The following is a 22,516-nucleotide window of genomic DNA, read 5'->3' on the forward strand; positions in this document are numbered from 1 at the left end:
CTATATTTTAAATACTTACCTCAAAGCCTGTTAGAAGGCTGGCACAGGCTTCAGTTAGTCCGCTCCTGGCGGACTGAACCTTCTTGATCACCGCACTCATAATAGTGCGGTGCTCTTCGTCGATGGAAGCGCCGCGAAGCGCTCCCAGCAAGTTGTCCGGTGCCTCTGGATGGACAGAGGTCACCGGCACAGGCGGCTTGCCCCTCTTGGAAGGGGGGCGCCTGCCAGAGTCCGGAACCACTGGAGGTTTCGGCTCGGTGTTCGGCTGAGGGCCAAACTTGGAGCCCTTGGGAGTCTTGCTCCCTTTGCGCCTGGAGTCCGGAAGGTCGCCTTGAGGTGCCTCCAGGACTATCTCCCCCCGGCTCGGTGCCCCTTGAGACAATACCTCGACATTATCCGTAGGGCGAGGAGAGGAGGCGGTTGGAAGTGACTCAGTATTCATATCCGACGAGTCAAGGAACCGCCCGACGAGGATACGTCAAAAGGGGCTCGGGGCGGACTGCATGATCATATTCGGTGTTAGGAAAAGCAGTGCAATAAAAGTATGCTATGAGTTACTCAGGTATCCGAATACTTACGACTTCGCCAGGGGCTTGGCCCTGAGTAACCACTCATCTTCGCTGTTGGCGGCGGTGGTGGAACAGTACAGAAGGAGAGTCCTTCCCTTCTTGGACCCTTCGGCCTCCCCGGTTGGGGCGGCCTTCCTTTTCTTGTCAACCCTGGCTGGAGGGGGAGAATCTTCATCTTCCTCCTCCTCATTTTCACGAGAGGAGTGTGTCTCGGAATTATCGGACGATGAGTCCGATACCACCTGGCGCCGGGAACTCTTTTGGGTTCCCATGGCCTTCTTCTTGATCTTCTTCTCCGGCACCTCATAAGGAGCCGAGGTCCGCATCTCCGTCAGGAGAGCGTCTGCAGGGTCTTCGGGTAGAGGGGCCGAGCAGTCAATCTGCTCCGATGTCTCCACCCAGTCCTGTCAAAGGAATGGGAGCTCAGATCCCACACATGGTTAAACTATGGAAAATAAATACCCTACAAGATGTACAGAACTTACCGGATTCGCAGGGCGCGTCGCGCTTAGCCCGCGGTCCTCGATAAGGGGAGGGGGGGCCTCGGCGCCCTTGAACAACACCTTCCAGACGTCCTTATGCGTCGTGTCGAAGAACTCGCATAGAGTCTGGTGCTGGGCCGAGTTGAACTCCCATAAGTTGAAAGCCCGTTGTTGACACGGGAGGATCCAGCGGAAGAGCATGACCTAGACTATGTTGACATGCTTGAGTTTCTTGCCTATCATGTTCCAGATACACTTCTTTAGTCCGTCCAGCTCCACCGATGAGCCCTGTCGGTGTCAAAACCGGCGGATCTCGGGTAGGGGGTCCCGAACTGTGCGTCTAGGCCGGATGGTAACAGGAGGCAGGGGACACGAAGTTTTACCCAGGTTCGGGCCCTCTCGATGGAGGTAAAACCCTACGTCCTGCTTGATTAATAATGATGGTATGGGTATTACAAGAGTTGATCTACCACGAGATCAGAGAGGCTAAACCCTAGAAGCTAGCCTATGGTATGATTATTTATGTGTATGTTGTTCTACGGACTAAAACCCTTCGGTTTATATAGACACCGGATAGGGTTAGGGTTACATAGAGTCGGTTACAATGGTAGGAGATCTTCATATCTGTATCGCCAAGCTTGCCTTCCACTCCAAGGAAAAGTCCCTTCCGGACACGGGACGGAGTCTTCAATCTTGTATCTTCATAGTCCTGGAGTCCGGCTGAAGGTATAGTCCGGGCATCCGGACACCCCCTAATCCAGGACTCCCTCAGTAGCCCCCGAACCAGGCTTCAATGATGATGAGTCCGGCGCGCAGATTATCTTCGGCATTGCAAGGCGGGTTCTCCTCCAAATTCTGTGTACCTGTTGAATAAAGTCCGGTTTCTTGTAGATGTTGCGCTCCTTGGCTTCTGCGCCCAATAATGGCCGCTCCCCACGTGTCAAAATGAATATGAAAGGTCTGGGTATTTTTACCTTCACACCCCCAGCCGCGTAAACAAGCTGACCTATTTAAGGAGACAAGGATTTAGATCCAAACCACACCTTACCCCTTCGCGAGTGTTCATCAGAGTGCATTCGACAAAGATCCATTCCACCATGGCCAGCCGTCGCGACTCCTCCTCCCGCCCTTCCAGCCCTAAGCCCGGATATTGGGAAAGATGCTCCATCCCGCATAGCGAGTTAATGACGCTCCAGACCAAGGGATTTCTCCCCCCGGCCTATATGATCCCGGTTCGAGCCGGTCTTGCCGTTTACAACGGTGGAGAGCAAGCGGAGAGTGCCCCTAATCCCTCCATAGGAGAACGGGTGTGCCTCGTCCCTTATTTAATAAGGGCGCTCGGATTTCCAATCCATCCATTTCTTCGGGGGTTGCTGGAGTTCTACGGCCTTCAGCTGCATCATCTCACGCCTGCCTCAGTACTGCATATTGCGGGCTTTGTAGCCCTCTACGAGCTGTTCTTGGGTGTTGAAGCTCATTTCGGACTGTGGAGGGAGCTATTTTGCCTCGTGCCCCGTTCCAAGAAGGGGTCTATGTATCAAGTGGGCGGAGCCGAAGTATGGCGCATCGCTGGGACCGGCTATCTGTCCGGAACCCCAAAGAAGGCGTCCAAAGACTGGCCCTCGGAATGGTTTTACATAGAAGACGTCTCGCTGCCGGATCCTGTCCGGATCGGCCTCCCCGAATTCAACAATGCTCCCTTAAAGAAGCGCCTAAGCTGGCGCCCACGGAGCCCTCAGAGGGAAAGTGACAGGGACGTTGTTTACCTGATGGGCCGGATAAGATTGTTAGCTCATTCCGGACTAACCATGATCGGGGTCATGGCCGCATGCATCATGCGAGGGGTGCAGTCACTACAGTATAGAGGCCACCCCATGTGGGATTTGAACGGGGAGGACGACACCACCCGCTACGGCTGTAAGGAGCCGGATTCGGCTGCGGCTCTAATAAAGACCCTGTCTGCTTTGTACAAGGGAGAAGAGGAGGATTTTCTCCGCGTTGACCCAAAGGGTGGATTTTCCATGTACAATCCTCCAAGTTGGGTGAGTGATCACATTTTGCCCATCCGTTTTATATCCCCATTGTTATATATTTAATCTTAGTGATTTTGACGCAGGAACTGCGCCAAGCTGTTAAAGAAATGAACAGCCCTCCTCCACAACCCGAGGACCCAGGACGGCCCCTTGACCCGGACTCGCAAGAGGATCCGGAGCTTTCAGTGGATCTGATTGATGGAGTGTTCCATCAATTGAGCAAGGACAACGCCCTGGTGGCCATTACAGCCGATTATCTAGGGCTAATCCCGGCCTCCCAGAAATGGGAGGCCGAACCTGCGGCGGCAAACCAATGAGGGGCCACAGGGCCCCGTGGGCAAAAAAGAGGTGCAGTCCGGACCGGGGCATCAGCGCAAAGGTATGGCGCATCCCCTTATCCCAGGCGTCGTACCTTCAGGGCATATTAACACTTGAGCTCTCTTCAGGACAAAGAGACCTCGCCGAACTATATTCGAAGAGACCGCCAATCGCGCCTCCACCAGCCAGGCTCCAAAGCCTGGCCCAGAAGCGGGGCCGAACACAAGGTGTGCACCGGACGCTCCTCCGACGGAGGATGTGGACAGGTTGTCTGCCACCAATTCTGAGGTGGAGAGTGCCATGAAGCACAGGCGTCGCCGGACAATTCTTCGTGACACGTGTTTCTCCCAAGAGGCGTTAGATGCCTTTAAGTCGGGAGACGCGCACCTCCGTGCCGCTCAAAATGGTCTAACCAGAGCCACGGAGCAATATGTAAAAGACATACGGGTAAGAAAATTTTGGTAATTATATATACCAGTAGCCCCCGAGACTTGAAACGGTTAAGATAACTGATTTAAGGATCATTTTATGAAGGTTCTTACAGAAAAGAATTCCCTACTGTCCAAGGAGCTGGAACAGTGCAAAGCCCAACTTGAGGCCGCACTAGCCGCGGCAGGGGAGCCTAAGGAGGCCCCCTCTGGTAATATACACTTCGAAAGATAAGTATTTTGCGAAGCACGGCTTTGGTGTGAATCTGACAAATGAAATTGCAGATGGTGCCGGATTAGATCCGGAAAGGCAACACCTCCTACGCCAGCTAAAGGCTGGTGAGAGGGTGCTGTTAAAGGTGATGGGGGAGAAGAACGATCTCCGAGATGCCAACACCAAGCTGGGCGTCGAGCTGAAAGATGTTCGTGCCCAGCTGTCAGACTCCGTGAAGGAGAATCAGCGGCTTCGGCGCGGCATATTTAGTAAGTGCTTGAACGAACTTTTTGAAAGAAAGTTCGGCGAGGAAGTCAACTAACAAAGCAATGTCTGTAGGTGTGCTGACAGGTCGTCCTGCAGAGGAGATGCCCGGTTCTACGGGTGACCTTCTTCCCGAGCTCTCGCAACTGCTCGATCGAGTTCGGCAGGCGATGCGAGGCGTCGCCCAAGCCCTGTGGACATCCGTCTCCATGCCCGAAGGTCTTGGAGAGCTTGCGAAGAAGCTAAAAGGAGCACGGCGGCGCTTCTGATTGTGGAAGATACCAGCCTGCTGTCAAGGCGCTAGGGAGGCCTGGGCCATGGTGAAGACGCGGTACACAAAGGCTGACCCCAACCACATGGCCGAGGTCGGTCCTATAGGGCCCGATGGGAAGGAGATTCCTATAAGCTTAGTATACGGCCAAGTAGAGTTGGCCGCAAAGTATTCCCAGCAGGACTGTAAATTAGACAGCATGTTAGATGGTATTGAAGAGGAATACGATCAGTCAAAATGACTATGTAATGTAATTGACATTTATGATGCCTTCTAGACGGATTGTAGATCGTTTGTCATGGCCGACCTTTTCGCTTCAGCCACAGGACCTGACGGTCCGGAGTGTGTCCGAATTCCCATGCGGTTATATAAGAACCGGCGAATGCATGGTGACCAGGCGTAGGGGTCATTAGTGCATGAACAGACAAGTGCCCGACTAGTTATGTTATATTACATGGTTAGTAAGAAACATCTTCTAGGGAGAATAGTTCCATTAGGGGTTCCTTTCCCTGGGAGGCATGCCCTAAAGTGCATGTCCATGCTGCGAAAAGCAACGCAGGAAAAACATCTAGGGGTATATAGATATAAATAAAAAATATCATCTTTAATTCACCGAATATTCCCTTAAGAACGCTAGCTTTCAGCTTCACCCAGTCTAAGGTACACATCCGGCTGACCCGGTAGTAACAATCGCAGAGGTGCTCCCTTTACCACCTAGCCGAACAATCGGGAACGTAGGGGTAAGCACAGGAGCCAGGCAACCCAGCTTGGCCAAAACTTAAGTCATATTGATGCATATGATGCTGAATAAAAGGTACATGCGAAAGTGTGACACAAGTGATGGGCATGAATCCCGTATGAATAAGCTTCTGTTTAAGGAAGCCCCCAGGTTTAATGAGCGCGGATGGCGCGTCACTTTATGAGCCTTTAAGGGCTATAAGAGAGAGAGGGAAGAAGAAGAGAAATGCAAGACAGAAAATATATAAAAAAATTGACAGAGGAAGGAGACGAACATAGAGTCCGGCGCTAGGCGTAGAATCTTCAGAGACGGGCTGCGTTCCATGGGTTCTGCTCGATTCGGTTATCCGATGCATCTCACAGGCGGTACGCTCCACCAGTCAGGACTTGGTCAATTATGAAGGGACCTTCCCACTTGGGCTTGAGTTTGTCCTTTTTCTTGTCCGGTAGTCGTAGAACTAATTCGCCAACATTGTAATTTTTGGCCCGTACTTCTCTGCTTTGGTATCTTCGAGCCTGCTGTTGATGAATGCGGAACAGGCTTTTGCCACGTCACGCTCCTCCTCCAATGCGTCTAAGCTGTCCTGCCGATCGAGCTCGGCTTCTCTTTCTTCGTACATGCGCACTCGAGGTGAGTCATGAATTATGTCGCAGGGCAAAACTGCCTCTGCGCCGTACACCATAAAGAATGGTGTGTATCCGGTGGTGCGATTCGACATGGTCTGTAGCCCCCAGAGTACGGAGTCGAGCTCCTCTACCCAGTGCGTGTTAGATTCCTTGAGGGACCGCACTAATATGGGTTTAATGCCGCTCATGATAAGACCATTTGCATGTTCGACCTGGCCGTTAGTTTGTGGGTGATAGACGGAAGCATAATCGAGCTTGATACCCATGCTTTTGCACCAGAGTTTTACCTCGTCGGCCATGAAGTTCGTGCCGTTGTCAGTGATGATGTTGTGGGGGACGCCGTAACGGTGTACGACCCCGGATATGAAGTCTATCACCGGTCCGGATTTGGCCGTCTTAACAGGTTTGGCTTCTATCCATTTGGTGAATTTATCCACCATGACCAGTAAATATTTTTGCTTGTGGGTTCCGCCTTTAAGGGGTCCAACCATGTCAAGCCCCCATACCGCGAAGGGCCAAGTAATGGGGATAGTTCGGAGGGCGGTGGGTGGCATATGGCTTTGGTTTGCAAAGAGCTGGCAACCGGTGCATCGTTGGACTAAGTCCTGAGCGTCTGCCCAGGCCGTCGGCCAATAAAAGCCTGTACGGAAGGCCTTGCTTACAAGGGACCGAGCTGCAGCGTGATGACCGCCCAGTCCGGCGTGAATTTCAGCCAGGAGGTTCCGCCCCTCCTCTTTGGAGATGCACCTTTGAAGGACTCCGGTAGTGCTTTTCTTATAAAGCTCTCCCTCGTGGACTCTGTAGGCTTTGGATCGCCGCACTATGCAGCGTGCCTCGTTTTGGTCCTCGGGGAGTTCCTGCCTAGTGTGGTAGGCGAGGAATGGTTCTGTCCACGGGGCGATGACGGCCGTTATTACGTGGGCTGAAGGTGTTATTTCATTGGCAGAGCCTCAGATTGTGTCAGAATGTTCGGTGTCGGGTAGTGCGGTTGGGTCCGGGGTGTTATTGTTCGGCTCCCCTTCCCATACTACGGATGGCTTGAACAGCCTTTCCAAAAATATGTTGGGGGGGGGGACTACATCGCGTTTTGTGCCGATGCGTGCCAGGACATCCGCCGCCTGATTATTTTCCCGGGCTATATGGTGAAATTCAAGCCCCTCGAACCGAGCTGACATTTTAAGGACGGCGTTGCGGTAAGCTGCCATTTTTGGATCCTTGGCATCGAAGTCTCCATTTATTTGGGATATTGCGAGGTTCGAGTCCCCGCGCACCTCTAGGCGTTGAATGCCCATGGATACTGCCATCCGGAGACCATGTAAAAGGGCCTCATATTCGGCTGCATTGTTGGAGTCCGTGTACATAATCTGGAGTACGTATTGAACTGTGTCTCCTGTGGGGGACGTCAAAACGACGCCAGCCCCCAGTCCGGCCAACATCTTGGAGCCATCGAAATGCATGATCCAATTTGAATATGTGCCATACTCTTTAGGGAGTTCGGCCTCCGTCCATTCTGCGACGAAGTCGGCCAAGACTTGCGACTTGATGGCTCGCTGAGGCTTATAAGTTATGTCGAACGGGAGGAGCTCAATGGCCCATTTTGCAATCCGGCCAGTTGCGTCACGGTTGTTTATGATATCGTTAAGTGGTACTTCTGACGCTACTGTTATTGAACACTCTTGAAAGTAGTGTCATAGCTTCCGGGATGCCATGAATACCGCGGACGCGATCTTTTGATAATGCGGGTACCGTGATTTGCAAGGAGTGAGGACAGTGGACACATAATAGACCGGCTTTTGAAGGGGGAATCTGTGTCCGTCCGCTTCTCGTTCGACGACAAGCACTGCGCTTACAACCTGATGTGTTGCTGCAATGTATAATAGCATTGGTTCGCCAATATTTGGCGCGGCCAGGACTGGGTTTGTTGCAAGTATGGCTTTTATCTCCTCGAGTCCGGCCGTGGCTGCATCCGTCCATTCGAAGTGTTTGGTGCGCCGAAGGAGGCGGTAAAGGGGTAGGGCCTTTTCTCCCAAGCGGGAGATAAAGCGGCTTAGAGCCGCCACGCATCCGATTAACTTTTGTATTTGTTTGAGGTCCTTTGGGATATCCAATTGCGAGAGAGCTCGGATCTTGGCTGGATTTGCTTCGATTCCTCTACCGGATACAATGAAGCCCAGGAGCTTTCCGGCTGGAACGCCGAAAACACATTTTTCCGGGTTGAGCTTGATGTCGTATGTTCGGAGGTTATCAAATATGAGCCTCAAGTCGTCTACTAGAGATTCGACATGTCTTGTTTTGACGACCACATCATCTACATATGCCTCCACTGTTTTGCCGATCTGGCTAGCCAGACATGTCTGAATCATGCGCTGATATGTTGCGCCGGCGTTTTTGAGCCCGAAGGGCATTGTGTTGAAGCAGAATGGGCCGTATGGTGTGATAAATGCCGTTGCGGATTGGTCAGATTCTGCCATCTTGATTTGATGGTAGCCTGAATATGCGTCGAGGAAACACAACGAATCATGTCCTGCGGTAGCATCGATAATTTGATCGATGCGGGGGAGGGGGAAGGGATCCTTTGGGAAAGCCTTGTTAAGGTCTTTAAAATCAACGCACAGGCGCCAGGATTTGTCCTTCTTTGGTACCATCACCAGGTTTGCTAGCCAGTCCGGATGTTTTATATCCCTGATGAATCCGGCCTCCAATAGCTTTGCTAGCTCCTCTCCCATAGCCTGTCTCTTAGGTTCGGAGAAACGCCGAAGAGCCTGTTTGACAGGTTTGAATCCTGTTTGGATATTTAAGCTGTGCTCGGCCAGCCTGCGTGGGATTCCTGGCATGTCTGAAGGGTGCCAGGCGAAAATGTCCCAGTTTTCTCGTAGGAACTCTCGCAGTGCGGCGTCTATATTAGGGTTTAACTGTGCCCCAATGGAAGCTGTTTTATTTGGGTCCATTGGATGGACTTGGAATTTGACTATTTCGTCCGCCGGTTTAAAGGAGGTGGACTTGGATCTTTTGTCGAGTACCACATCATCCCTATTCACCGTAGAGCGCAGCGCAGTCAGTTCCTCAGCCGCTAGGGCTTCGGATAGTGCCTCGAGGGCTAGTGCGGCTGTCTTGTTTTCAGTGAGGAGTGCTATGTCTGGATCACTAGCGAGAGTGATGATTTCGTTAGGCCCGGGCATTTTGAGCTTCATGTACCCGTAATGGGGTATTGCTTGGAAGATTGTAAATGCTTCCCGCCCTAGTAGAGCGTGATAACCGCTGCTGAACGGAGCCACATGGAACGTGATCTCTTCGGACCTGTAATTATCCGGCGTGCCGAACACCACATCTAGTGTGATTTTTCCTGTACAGCGCGCTTCCCGACTCTGGATTATTCCTCTAAAGGTTGTGTTGCTTCGCTCAATGCGGTTCCAGTCTATTTCCATTTTTTGAAGAGTTTCCTCGTAAATGAGGTTCAATCCGCTGCCGCCGTCCATGAGTACCTTGGTAAGCCGAAAGCTGTCCACTATTGGGCTGAGGACCAATGCGGCTGGTGCTCGGGTTGTTCGGAATCTAGGTTCATCACTAGCGTTAAAGGTAATAGCCGTGTCACTCCATGGGTTTATTGTTGCTACTTGATAGACTTCGGCAAGGCTGCGGAGTGTCCTTTTTCGCATATTATTTGATGCGAAAGTCTCGAAGACTGTTAATACCGTATGGGTGTCTCTGGGGTGGCTTTCTGTGGCCTCCAGAATTTGGAGGTTTTCGCCAATTTTGGCCACCTGCCGGAGTATCCAACATGCTCCAAGGCTGTGAGTTGGTGTGGCGTCCTCTGTACTATGAATTTTACAGGGTCCGTTAAGCCATCCTTCCAGTACGGTTCCATGCCCAATAGAGGGTTTTTGCTTTTTGGTATCTGACCTGGGTGTCTGATTATGCTGCACCCTTTTATTTCGGACTAGGTTTATATTTAGGGCCAGATTGTCCCAAATTTTTATTTTTGTTTTCCAGGCGCTTTCCATCGCACAATCCTTTTGTACAATGGACGCCAAGTCAGCGAAGCGTGTGATATCACGGCGACTTATGGCGTTGAGTATTCCCTTGTCCGTGCAATTATTGTAGAAGATTAAGATTGCGTCTTCCTCACAGCAGTCCCTTAGCCTGTTCTTAACCAGGAGGAATCTAGCCCAGTAATGATATACTGTTTCGTCGGGCTCTTGCCTGATTTTGGATAGATCGCATATGTTGGGGTGGGTGGGTGGAGTTAAATCCAAAGCCTCACCCCGTCTGCGGCTCAGAGGCCGAGGAATTTCTAAATTCGGAAATTTGGATCCCTGGGTGTTGTCTAATGAATCCAGCCCGTCGCCTGACTCTAAGTTCAGGTCTTGAGTGATATCCTCCCCTCCGCGGGTATCCGGCTTGGAGGGATCGGGAATCCGGACGTAGCGAGTCCTTAAGATAGACGAAGGGTCGCCGCACTGTCCTTCTACCACGGCAATGTGATGGGTGACTTGGGGAGAGTTAATCTCTCTCAGATCGGTTTTAGGCCCAATCTGGTCGTAATCCGTAGCGACTCCCAGGGCGGCGAAGCGATCCAAGAGCTCGTTTATGGAGGAAAGCTCCATTGGATCTAACTGCTCGGCGAGTTCCGAACTGACATGAAGATTGTTTTCGATGGCTCAAGAGGTCATCGTCGGCGTAGAAGCCGAACAGTCGGTCATAAGAAAACCACCTAGCCAGAGGGTTTGGCCGACAACCAAAGCTCCCTTAGAAATGGTGCCGTCTTTAAAGACGGGGCGAGGCATCCTTCCTAATGGCGACGACACAGAGGAACTCTCAATGAAAGCACCAATGTCGGTGTCAAAACCAGCGGATCTCGGGTAGGGGGTCCCGAACTGTGCGTCTAGGCCGGATGGTGAAAGGAGGCAGGGGACACGAAGTTTTACCCAGGTTTGGGCCCTCTCGATGGAGGTAAAACCCTACGTCCTTCTTGATTAATTTTGATTGTATGGGTATTACAAGAGTTGATCTACCACGAGATCAGAGAGGCTAAACCCTAGAAGCTAGCCTATGGTATGATTGTTGATGTGTATGTTGTCCTACGGACTAAAACCCTCCGGTTTATATAGACACCGGATAGGGTTAGGGTTACATAGAGTCGGTTACAATGGTAGGAGATCTTCATATCCGTATCGCCAAGCTTGCCTTCCACGCCAAGGAAAAGTCCCTTCCGGACACGGGACGGAGTCTTCAATCTTGTATCTTCATAGTCCTGGAGTCCGGCTGAAGGTATAGTCCGGCCATCCGGACACCCCCTAATCCAGGACTCCCTCAAGCCCCAAGACAGACCCTTCTCCTTCCAGGAAGTAAGCCGAGTGGGGATTCCGGATCAAAACTCGGGGGCCGCCACCCAGTTGGTGTCGCGCGGCTCGGTGATGTAGAACCACCCCGATTGCCACCCCTTTATACTCTCCACGTAGGAGCCCTCGAGCCATGTAACGTTGGGCATTTTTCCCACCATGGCTCCACCGCATTCCGCTTGTTGGCCACCTACTACCTTCGATTTGACATTGAAGGTCTTCAGCCACAGGCCGAAGTGGGGCCAGACGCGGAGGAAAGCCTCGCACACAACGATGAACGGAGAGATGTTGAGGATGAAATTCGGGGCCAGATCATGGAAGTCCAGCCCATAATAGAACATAAGGCCATGGACGAATGGATGGAGGGGAAACCCCAGTCCGCGGACGAAGTGGGTGAGGAAAACCACCCTTTCGTAAGGTTCCGGGGTAGGGACGATCTGCCCCGCGGCTGGCAGCTGGTGCGCGATATCCGCGGCTAAGTATCTGGCCCCGCATAGCTTTTTGATGTCTCCCTCCATGACGGAGGAGACCATCCACTTGCCTCCCGCTCCGGACATGTTTGGAGAGAGTTGAGGAGAAGGATGTGGACTTGGGTGCTGGAGCTCGAGTGCACGAGAATGGATGAGCAAGGAGTAAGAAGGCGTGGGAAGAAAAAGGTGAACCCTTATCCCTTTATAAGGGCGGACGAAAACTATGCGCCCCCACCAGCCTGGTAAAACTTGCTTATCCCCCAAGCGCCGTAATTGATGGCACGGTTGGGTTACCCACGTCCGTATTGATGGGAATCCCGTAATAAGGGGACACGATCTCTGCTTCGACAAGACGTGCCAAGGAAACCGCCTCGCGAAACACGCTGAGTTTGGTTGTGAAAGACGATTCGAATGGTGACCTGGCTGTGGTGTAATGTCACACTGCGAAACGCATCAGCAGATTAGATTTGTGGAAATATTATTCTCTCTACGGTTGTATGTGGAACTTGTTTTGCAGAGCCGGACACGATCCTCGTGTTCAAAATCTTCTAGGAAGTATTCGGAGGAGGAACCCGCCTTGCAATGTGATGACCCACAAGTATAGGGGATCTATCATAGTCCTTTCGATAAGTAAGAGTGTCGAACCCAACGAGGAGCAGAAGGAAATGATAAGCGGTAAGGGAGTCCTGGATTAGGGGGTGTCCGGATGGCCGGACTATACCTTCAGCCGGACTCCAGGACTATGAAGATACAAGATTGAAGACTCCGTCCCGTGTCCGGAAGGGACTTTTCCTTGGCGTGGAAGGCAAGCTTGGCGATACGGATATGAAGATCTCCTACCATTGTAACCGACTCTATGTAACCCTAACCCTATCCGGTGTCTATATAAACCGGAGGGTTTTAGTCCGTAGGACAACATACACATCAACAATCATACCATAGGCTAGCTTCTAGGGTTTAGCCTCTCTGATCTCGTGGTAGATCAACTCTTGTAATACCCATACCATCAAAATTAATCAAGAAGGACGTAGGGTTTTACCTCCATCGAGAGGGCCCGAACCTGGGTAAAACTTCGTGTCCCCTGCCTCCTTTCACCATCCGTCCTAGACGCACAGTTCGGGACCCCCTACCCGAGATCCGCCGGTTTTGACACCGACATTGGTGCTTTCATTGAGAGTTCCTCTGTGCCGTCGCCGTCAGGCCCGATGGCTCCTACGATCTTCAACAGCGATGCAGTCCAGGGTGAGACCTTCCTCCCTGGACAGATCTTCGTCTTCGGCGGCTTCGCACTGCGAGCCAATTCACGTGGCCACCTGGAGCAGATCGAAAGCTACGCCCCTGGCCGTTAGGTCAGATTCGGAAGTTTTAACTACACGGCTGACATTCGCGGGGACTTGATCTTCGACGGATTCGAGCCACTGCCGAAAATGCCGCACTGTCCCGATGAGCATGATCTAGCTCTGCCGCCAAATAGTGCCCTGGAGGCCGCACCCGCATCGGCTCTGGTCCCTAGTTCGGAGCCAACTGCATCGATCGAGGATGGGCGGTTGGACGCCACCTCGGGGGCTGCGATTCCAACGGCGATTGAGCCGAACACCAGCCCTGCACTCCACGAGACTCATGACCCCAAGGAGCCGAACTCCCCTCCGGACTCCGAACCCTCCGCGCCCCGGCCTATCGAATCCGATTGGGCGCCGATCATGGAGTTCACTGCCGCGGACATCTTTCAGCACTCGCCTTTCGGCGATATTCTGAAGTCACTAAAGTCTCTCTCTTTATCAGGAGAGCCATGGCCGGACTGCGGCCAGCGAGGTTGGGATTCGGACGATGAAGAAATTCAAAGCCCACCCACCACCCACTTTGTAGCCACTGTCGACGACTTAACCGACATGCTCGACTTCGATTATGAAGACATCGACGGTATGGACGCCGATGAAGGAGATAATGAAGAACCAGTGCCTACTAGGCCCTGGAAAGCCACCTCGTCGTATGACATATACATGGTGGACACCCCAAAAGAGGGAGATGGCGATGGAACAGCGGAGGATGACCCCTCCAAGAAACATCCTAAGCGCCAATGTCAGCGGCGCCGCTCAAAATCCCGCCAAAACAAACACGGTGATTCCAGCACGGGAGATAATAACACTCTGGAAAGCGCCGAAGAAAACCCCCTCCAGCAAGATTTAGCACTGGAGGATGGAGAAACCAGCCCTCATGAGAGAGCGGCAGACAGAGAGGTCGAGGACGATAATTATATGCCTCCCTCCGAAGATGAGGCAAGCCTCGACGATGACGAATTCGTCGTGCCAGAGGATCCCGTCGAGCAAGAGCGTTTTCAACGCAGGCTTATGGCCACGGCAAGAAGCCTCAAGAAAAAACAGCAACAGCTCAGAGCTGATCAAGATTTGCTAGTTGACAGATGGACTGAAGTCCTTGCGGCCGAAGAGCACAAACTCGAACGCCCCTCCAAGAGCTACCCAAAGCGCAAGTCGCTACCCCAATTAGAGGAGGAAGCACTCGATGCGACCCACCGGCCACCTCGTGGCCGCGAGAGAGAGGCCTCTCGGCCCTCCACTCAAGTCGCACCCCGTACCAAGGCACGGGACTATGCGCCAGACTTACGAGATATGTTGGAGGACAAGGCTAAACAAACAAGATCGATCTACGGATCGCGTGGGCGCCCAACGGCTCGAGACGGCATCCGTCACGCCGACCACAAATTCAGCAGGGCCGAACACAGTAGACAAGGCTCACTGGAGCTACGTCATGATATAGCCCAGTACAGAGGCGCCGCACACCCACTCTGCTTCACAGACAAAATAATGGATCATCAAATCCCCGAGGGTTTCAAACCCGTAAACATCGAATCATATGATGGCACAACAGATCCTTCATATCCATATGGCCCGCGGCGACGATTTCCATGCCATCAAATACCTCCCACTCAAGCTTAAAGGACCAGCTCGGCATTGGCTTAAGAGCTTGCCAACAGGATCAATCAGTTGTTGGGAGGACCTGGAAGCCGCATTCCTCGACAATTTCCAGGGCACTTATGTGCGACCCCCAGACACCGATGACCTAAGCCACGTAATTCAGCAGCCAGATGAATCGGCCGGGCAATTCTGGACACGGCTCTTAACAAAGAAAAATCAAATAGTTGACTGTCCAGACGTTGAGGCCCTAGCAGCCTTCAAGCACAATATCCGCGACGAGTGGCTAGCCCGGCACCTTGGATAGGAAAAGCCGAAATCTATGGTAGCACTCACGACACTCATGACCCGCTTTTGCGCGGGAGAAGACAGCTGGCTTGCTCGTAGCAACAATATAACCAAAAACCCTGGTAATTCGGACACCAGGGACAGTGGTGGCAGGTCGCGTCGAACCAAGCATAAGCGCCGCATTAACGGTGGCAATGCTGAGGATACGGCAGTTAATGCCAGATTTAGAGGCTCTAAATCCGGTCAGCGGAAGAAGCCATTCAAAAGGAATCCTAGGGGCCCGTCCAGTTTGGACCGAATACTCGACCGCTTATGCCAGATACATGGCACCCCCGAAAAGCCGGCCAATCACACCAACAGGGATTGTTGGGTGTTCAAGCAGGCAGGCAAGCTAAATGCCGAAAACGAAGACAAGGGGCTGCATAGCGATGACGACGAGGAGCCCCGGCTGCCGAACAACAGGGGACAGAAGGGTTTTCCCCCACAAGTGCGGACGGTGAACATGATATACGCAACCCACATCCCCAAGAGGGAGCGGAAGCGCGTGTTAAGGGACGTATACGCGATAGAGCCAGTCGCCCCAAAGTTCAACCCATGGTCCTCCTGCCCGATCACCTTTGATCGAAGGGACCACCCCACTAGCACCCGTCATAGCGGCTTCGCCGCATTGGTTCTAGACCCAATTATTGACGGATTTCATCTCACTAGAGTCCTTATGGACGGCGGCAGCAGCCTGAACCTGCTTTACCAGGATACAGTGCGGAAAATGGGCATAGATCCCTCGAGGATTAAGCCCACCAAAACGACCTTTAAAGGCGTAATACCAGGTGTAGAGGTCAACTGTACAGGCTTAGTCACACTTGAAGTGGTCTTCGGATCTCCGGATAATTTCCGAAGCGAGGAGTTAATCATCGACATAGTCCCGTTTCGCAGTGGTTATCACGCACTGCTCGGGTGAACCGCATTCGCTAAGTTCACTGCGGTACCGCATTACGCATACCTTAAGCTCAAGATGCCAGGCCCTCGAGGAGTAATTACGGTCAATGGAAACACCGAACGCTCCCTCCGAACGGAGGAGCACACGGCGGCCCTTGCGGCGGAAGTTCAAAGCAGCCTCTTTAGGCAGTTCTCCAGTCCGGACACTAAACGACCGGACACCGTCAAACGCGCCCGAAGTAACCTACAACAAGACCGCCTGGCACGATCCTAGCAGGCGTAGCAATGCGGCCCCAACCCCAACCCTCGCAAAAAGGTGACGCCAGTACTTCGCGTACATAACTACGCTCTAGAGATACCATGGGCACAGGGGGAGGGGCACCACCACGGCAAGCCCGAAACACGGCTTAAACCACACCAGGGGCTGTCGATTTTTTAAATTTTCTCTTACTTTCAGGACTCCACTCTTCGGAAGGCCTGTTTGGCAGTTCAGTTGCCGCACAAACGATGCAAGAACCAGGGAAGCAGCCAAGCCACGCCGTATTACGGAACTCCCAGGTGGTCTCTCTCACGAGCAGTATACCTATTTCGCACATTATTCCGCAGCTTGCCCCTGGAGCGGACATGTTACATAGTCCAACCTTTTGCTTATCGCATTATTTGTATCGTTCTGCTTTGATCGCAGCCCTTTCTAATAAACAATGCATAGCTTTTGTTTATTTTTGCATTACTTTTTTATATATTTATATATGTTCCTTAACGACATGTTGCACCCATACACTTTGGTACGGCCAAAATATGCCAGGGGCTTCCGTACCCCTCAACATGGTGTGAGAAGTCCGGACACTTTAACAAGTACGGCACCCCGAACTTATAGCATTATATGCATCGGCTCTGAATCATGTCTTGGGTCAATAGTTGGGTTTGCCCGGCTCCTATGTTTTGGTGCCTTACGTTCCGCTATATCGGCTAAGGTAGCACTAGGAGAACCACTGCGATTGTGCCCCGGTTGAGCTGGGTCGAGCACCTCAATGGAGAAAGCTAAAACTGACCGTCATGATGAGGCGAGAGTTGGTCGCTGTTCGAGAGGTTTTTCGAGTCCCTAAAGACTTATGCCGTTTAGGGTGAGGAGTCGGCTCTGTCTGGCCAAGGCGTGGATAGCGCCCCGAACTCGGTCTTCCGAATACTAGGGGCTTCGCCGAAATTTAAAATTATAGAATTCTATGGCTAAGTGAGAGTGTTCACGCATTATAGTCCGATTGCCTCGTTCGACGGGCTGAGCGCCTCCCTCGAAGGACCCAAATATGGGAAAAAGAGCGCCTAGGTTTATCCTCGAACACCCCAGCATTAGCGGCAAGGGGGCAGAAGCCGACGACTCGCCATCTCTCAGTATTGATAAACAGCCGCACAGAAGGTAATATTTTAAATTCAAACAGCATTGCCTAAGCGCATATGAACAAGTTTTCAGCGCATAGGACAAAACGAGCGAGTTTTACTCAAAAATTACATCCATAGAACATTCCTCCGCCACAAGGCGGGTACCCTTCAGAACATCCTTATAATAATTTTCGGGCTTACGATGCTCTTTCCCCGGCGGTGGCCCGTCCTTCACAAGCTTCTCAGCATCCAGCTTGCCCCAGTGCACCTTCGCACGGGCAAGGGCCCTACGGGCACCTTCAATGCAGACGGAGCGCTTGATGACTTCGAGCCTGGGACAGGCCTCCACCAGTCGCCGCACCAGCCCGAAATAGCTCCCAGGCTGAGCCTCTCCAGGCCACAGCCGAACTATGAGGCCCTTCATGGCCAGTTCGGCCGCCTCGTGGAGCTCGACCAGTTGCTTCAACTGGTCGCTCAGGGGCACGGGATGTCCGGCCTCAGCGTACTGAGACCAGAACACCTTCTCCGTCGAGCTGCCCTCCTCGGCTCGATAGAATGCGGCGGCATCAGATACACTCCGGGGAAGGTCTGCGAACACGCCTGGAGAACTCCGGATTCGGGTAAGTAACACGTAACTCACGCTTATGTGTTTACTTTGCATAAAGAATGCCTTACCCGCCGCTATCTTCTTCACCTCATCCAACTCCTGGAGGGTCTTCTGGGATTCGGCCTTGGCAGAATTGGCACTTTCAGTAGCCGCCGCGAGCTCGGACGCTCGCGTCCTTGAGTCACGCTCCAAACTCTCATGTTTTTCCATGAGAGCCTGGAGCTCTTGCCGCCCCTTGCCAACCTCGGCCTCATACTTTTCTCGCTCAACGCGCTCCGCGGCCGACCTATTCTCGGCCTCGAGCAGCGCTTGCTTCAGGGTTGCCACCTCAGACGTGGCCCCTACAATAGCCACGATAATCCTGTCATTTTTTGCAATTGCACCTTTTTATATATACATATATTTTATTTACATAAGGTATTTCTTACCTTCATTGTCCTCGAGCTGCTTCTTGGCACGTCCGAGCTCTTGCTCGGACCGCTTGAGGTTCTGCTTTAGCACGTCCACTTCCGCAGACAGTGCGGCGGACGCCAGCAGGGAAGCCTGCACATGCATATTGACTCTTTTTAGACTCCTGCGATTTTTTATTTGATCCTCTACTCGGCTTTTCTTTCCGAACGCCAAACAGAGCATCAGGGGCTACTGTCTATGCGGTAATGTTATTTACACATTCTTTACTTACCTCAAAGCGTGTTAAAAGGCTTGTACAAGCTTCAGTCAGTCCGCTCTTGGTGGACTGAACCTTCTGGATCACCGCACTCATAATAGTGTGGTGCCCCTCGTTGATGGAGGCGCCTTGGAGCGCCTCTAACATATTGTCCGGCACCTCCGGTTGGACGGAGGTCGCCGCCACGGTGGGTTTGCTCCTCTTGGAAGGAGGTTCCCCGCCGGACTCTGGAACCTTTGAAGGTTCCGGAGCGGTGTCCGGCCTAGGGCCGGACTTGGAGCCCTGGGGGGTTTCGTCCCCTTTACTCCTGGAGTCCGGGAGGTCGCCTTGTGGCGCCTCCAGGACCCCCTCCTCCCGGATTGGACCCTGTTGGGACAACACTTCGGTGTCGTCCGTAGGGCGGGGGAAGGAAGCCGTCGGCAGTGAGTTCATGTCCGACGAGTCCAGTGAGCCGCTCGACGACGCATCGAGCCGGTCTTTGGGTGGGCTGCATAAACATATTCGACATAAGGGAAAGCTGTGCAATAAACGAATACTATGAAATCACTTCGGTATCCGGATACTTATGATTTTGCCAGGGCCTTGGCCTTGGGCGGCCACTCCTCTTCACCATCGTCGGCTTTGGTGGAGTAGTCTGGAGGAGGGATTCTCCCCTTCTTGGACCCTTCGGCCTCCCCAGTTGGGGCGGCCTTCCTTTTCTTCCCTTCCCCCGCTGGAGGGGGAGGGGTCTCTTCTTCCTCCTCCTCATCTTCGTGGGAGGAGTGCGCCTCGGAACCGTCGGATGATGGATCCGACGCCTCCTGGCGCCAGGCACTCTTTCGAGTCCCCGCGGCCTTTTTCATGGCCTTCTTCTCCGGCACCACATAGGGTGCCAGAACCAGCAGCTTCGCCAATTGAGCGTCCGCTGGGCCTTCGGGCAAAGGAGCCGGACAGTTGATATGTCCGGACGTCACCTGCCAGTCCTGTCAAAAGAAAGGGAGCTTAGATCCCGCATGGAGTCAAACTATGAAACACTGATACCCTGTAAAAAGGAAAAAGACAGCTTACCGCAAGAGCGTGACGCTGTGCACTGAACCCGCGATCCTCAGTAGCGGATGCGGGAGCCACGGCGCCCTTGAAAAGCACCTTCCAGGCATCTTTGTACGTCGTGTTGAAGAGCCTGATCAGAGTTTGGTGCCGCGCCGGGTCGAACTCCCACAGGTTGAAAGCCCGTTGTTGACACGGGAGGATCAAGCAGATGAGCATAACCTGGACTACGTTGACAAGTTTAAGCTTCCTGTCCACCAGGGTTTTGATTCATGTTTGGAGTCCGGTCAGCTCTCCTTTTTAACCCCACGACAGGCCCGTCTCTTTCCAGGACGTGAGCCGCGTTGGGTGTCCGGACCGGAACTCAGGGGGTGCGACCCATTCGGCGTCGCGCGGTTCGGTGATGTAAAACCACCCCGATTGCCACCCCTTCAGGGTCTCCACAAAGGAGCCCTCGAGCCATAGGACGTTGGGCATCTTGCCCACCATGGCTCCTCTGCACTCCGCCTGGTTGCGATGCACCACCTTTGGCTTGACGTTTTGGTCTTGAGCCATAGGCCAAAATGGGGGCGGATGCGGAGGAAAGCCTCGCACACGATGATAAACGCCGAGATGTTGAGGACAAAATTCAGGGCCAGATCGTGGAAATCCAGGCCGTAGTAGAACATGAGCCCCCGGACAAACGGATGCATAGGGAAGCCCAGTCCGCGGAGGAAATGGGGGAGGAATACTACCCTCTCACGGGGCCTGGGAGTGGGGATGATCCGCCCCGTTTCGGGAAGCCGGTGCGCGATGTCGCTAGCCAGATATCCGGCCTTCCTCAGCTTTTTGATGTGTCCCTCCGTGACGGAGGAGACCATCCACTTGCCTCCCGCTCCGGACATGGCTGGAGAAGGTTGAGGTGAGGAGTGCGGACTTGGGCGCTGGAGCTCGAGTGCGCAAGAATGGATAGGCGAAGGAGGAAGAGGGCGTAGGTGAAAAGGTGGATCCTTATCCCCTTATATGGGTGGACGCAACTACATGTCCCCACCAGCCTGGCAAAACTCGCTTATCTCCCAAGCGTCGTAATCAAAGGCGCGGTTGGGTTACCCACGCCCGTATTGATGAGAATCCCAGAATAAGGGGACACGATCTCTGCTTTAACAAGACATGCCAAGGAAACCGCCTCGCATAACACGCTGAGATGGGACAGTAAAACGGCTTGAATAAAAGCTTGGCCGTGGTGTGATGTCACACTACGGAGTGCGTCAGTAGATTAGATTTGTGTAAATATTATTCTCTCTATGGCAATATGTGGAAACTTATTTTGCAAAGCCGGACACTACTTTTGTGTTCAAAGTCTTCTATGACGTACTTGGAGGAGGAACCCGCCTTGCAATGCCGCAGACAATTTGCGCGCCGGACTCGTCGTCATTGAAGCCTGGTTCAGGGGCTACTGAGGGAGTCCTGGATTAGGGGGTGTCCGAATGGCTGGACTATACCTTCAGCCGGACTCCAGGACTATGAAGATACAAGATTGAAGACTCCGTCCCGTGTCCGGAAGGGACTTTTCCTTGGCGTGGAAGGCAAGCTTGGCGATACGGATATGAAGATCTCCTTCCATTGTAACCGACTCTATGTAACCCTAACCCTATCCGGTGTCTATATAAACCGGAGGGTTTTAGTCCGTAGGACAACATACACATCAACAATCATACCATAGGCTAGCTTCTAGGGTTTAGCCTCTCTGATCTCGTGGTAGATCAACTCTTGTAATACCCATACCATTAATATTAATCAAGCAGGACGTAGGGTTTTACCTACATCGAGAGGGCCCGAACCTGGGTAAAACTTCGTGTCCCCTGCCTCCTGTTACCATCCGGCCTAGATGCATAGTTCGGGACCCTGTAACGCCCGGATAATCAAGCTACAGTAACCTCTGCTAATGACACCACGTCACCTCCGTTACTGTTGCTAATCTCATGTTAGTTCGAAAACGATTCAAATTCAAATTTGAAATTAAGGCAAACAACAAAAGTTTTCCAAAAATAAAACTAAAATGTTCTAAATGTGTCGGATAAATCATAGGTAAATGGGGTGGTGAAACCAAACTTTTATGAAATGCCTAACTACACCATAATGATTTAAATAGTAGCAAAACTAATTATTTAAATGCCTTCACTAATTAAATAAAATATCAAACTAAATTATTTGGGGACTAGAGTTTTTGTGGCAGTGGACTAAATTGAAATACCAAATTAGATGCCAAGTATATATTTCACAAAAAACTAAAACAATAAGAAACAAAGATAAAACAGAAATAAAAGAAAAGAAAATACAAAAGCAAAAAAAAGAATAAAAGGGCCCCCCTGGCCAACTGGGCCAGGCGGCCCAGCTCACCGGCCAGGCCGGCCCACCTGGCCTAGCCGGCCGACCCGCCCCTACCTTATCCCCAGGAGGGGGGGAAACCCTAACCGTAACCCCCCACTCCCCCATTCTCCCCACCCACTCTCTCCTCCCTCTCGCCCCCCGATCTGGATCGGGGCTCAACCCCGCCCGCGCCCCTGCCGACGTCGCCGTTGCCGCCGTGGATCCCGCGCCCCGCCGCCGAGCTTCGTTGCCGGATCAGCCACCTCGTGTCCCCGTCCTCCTCCCCAACGGCCTTCACCGACCTCGTCGCCCCGTCGTCGCCCGGAACGCCGCCTCGACCACGCCTCCTCGCCGGACCGCCACACCGTCGTCCTCCCCTGCGTCGCATCGCGCCGTCCCCGTCCCCCACCTCGACACCCGCTGTCGTTGCCCCTACGAAGCCCGGTGAGGCCACGGCCTCCGCCCTCCTCCTTCCCATGTCCCTGCGCCCCTCCTCTCTCTCCGTTCACCGTCCACGCAGCTCGGCTGTGCCCGCGTGCCGGAGCTCACGCTCCGGGCCACCCGCCGCTCACGCACGCACACG

Source organism: Triticum urartu, chromosome 7 (assembly GCF_003073215.2).
Source record: "Triticum urartu cultivar G1812 chromosome 7, Tu2.1, whole genome shotgun sequence".
Taxonomy (NCBI): domain Eukaryota; kingdom Viridiplantae; phylum Streptophyta; class Magnoliopsida; order Poales; family Poaceae; genus Triticum; species Triticum urartu.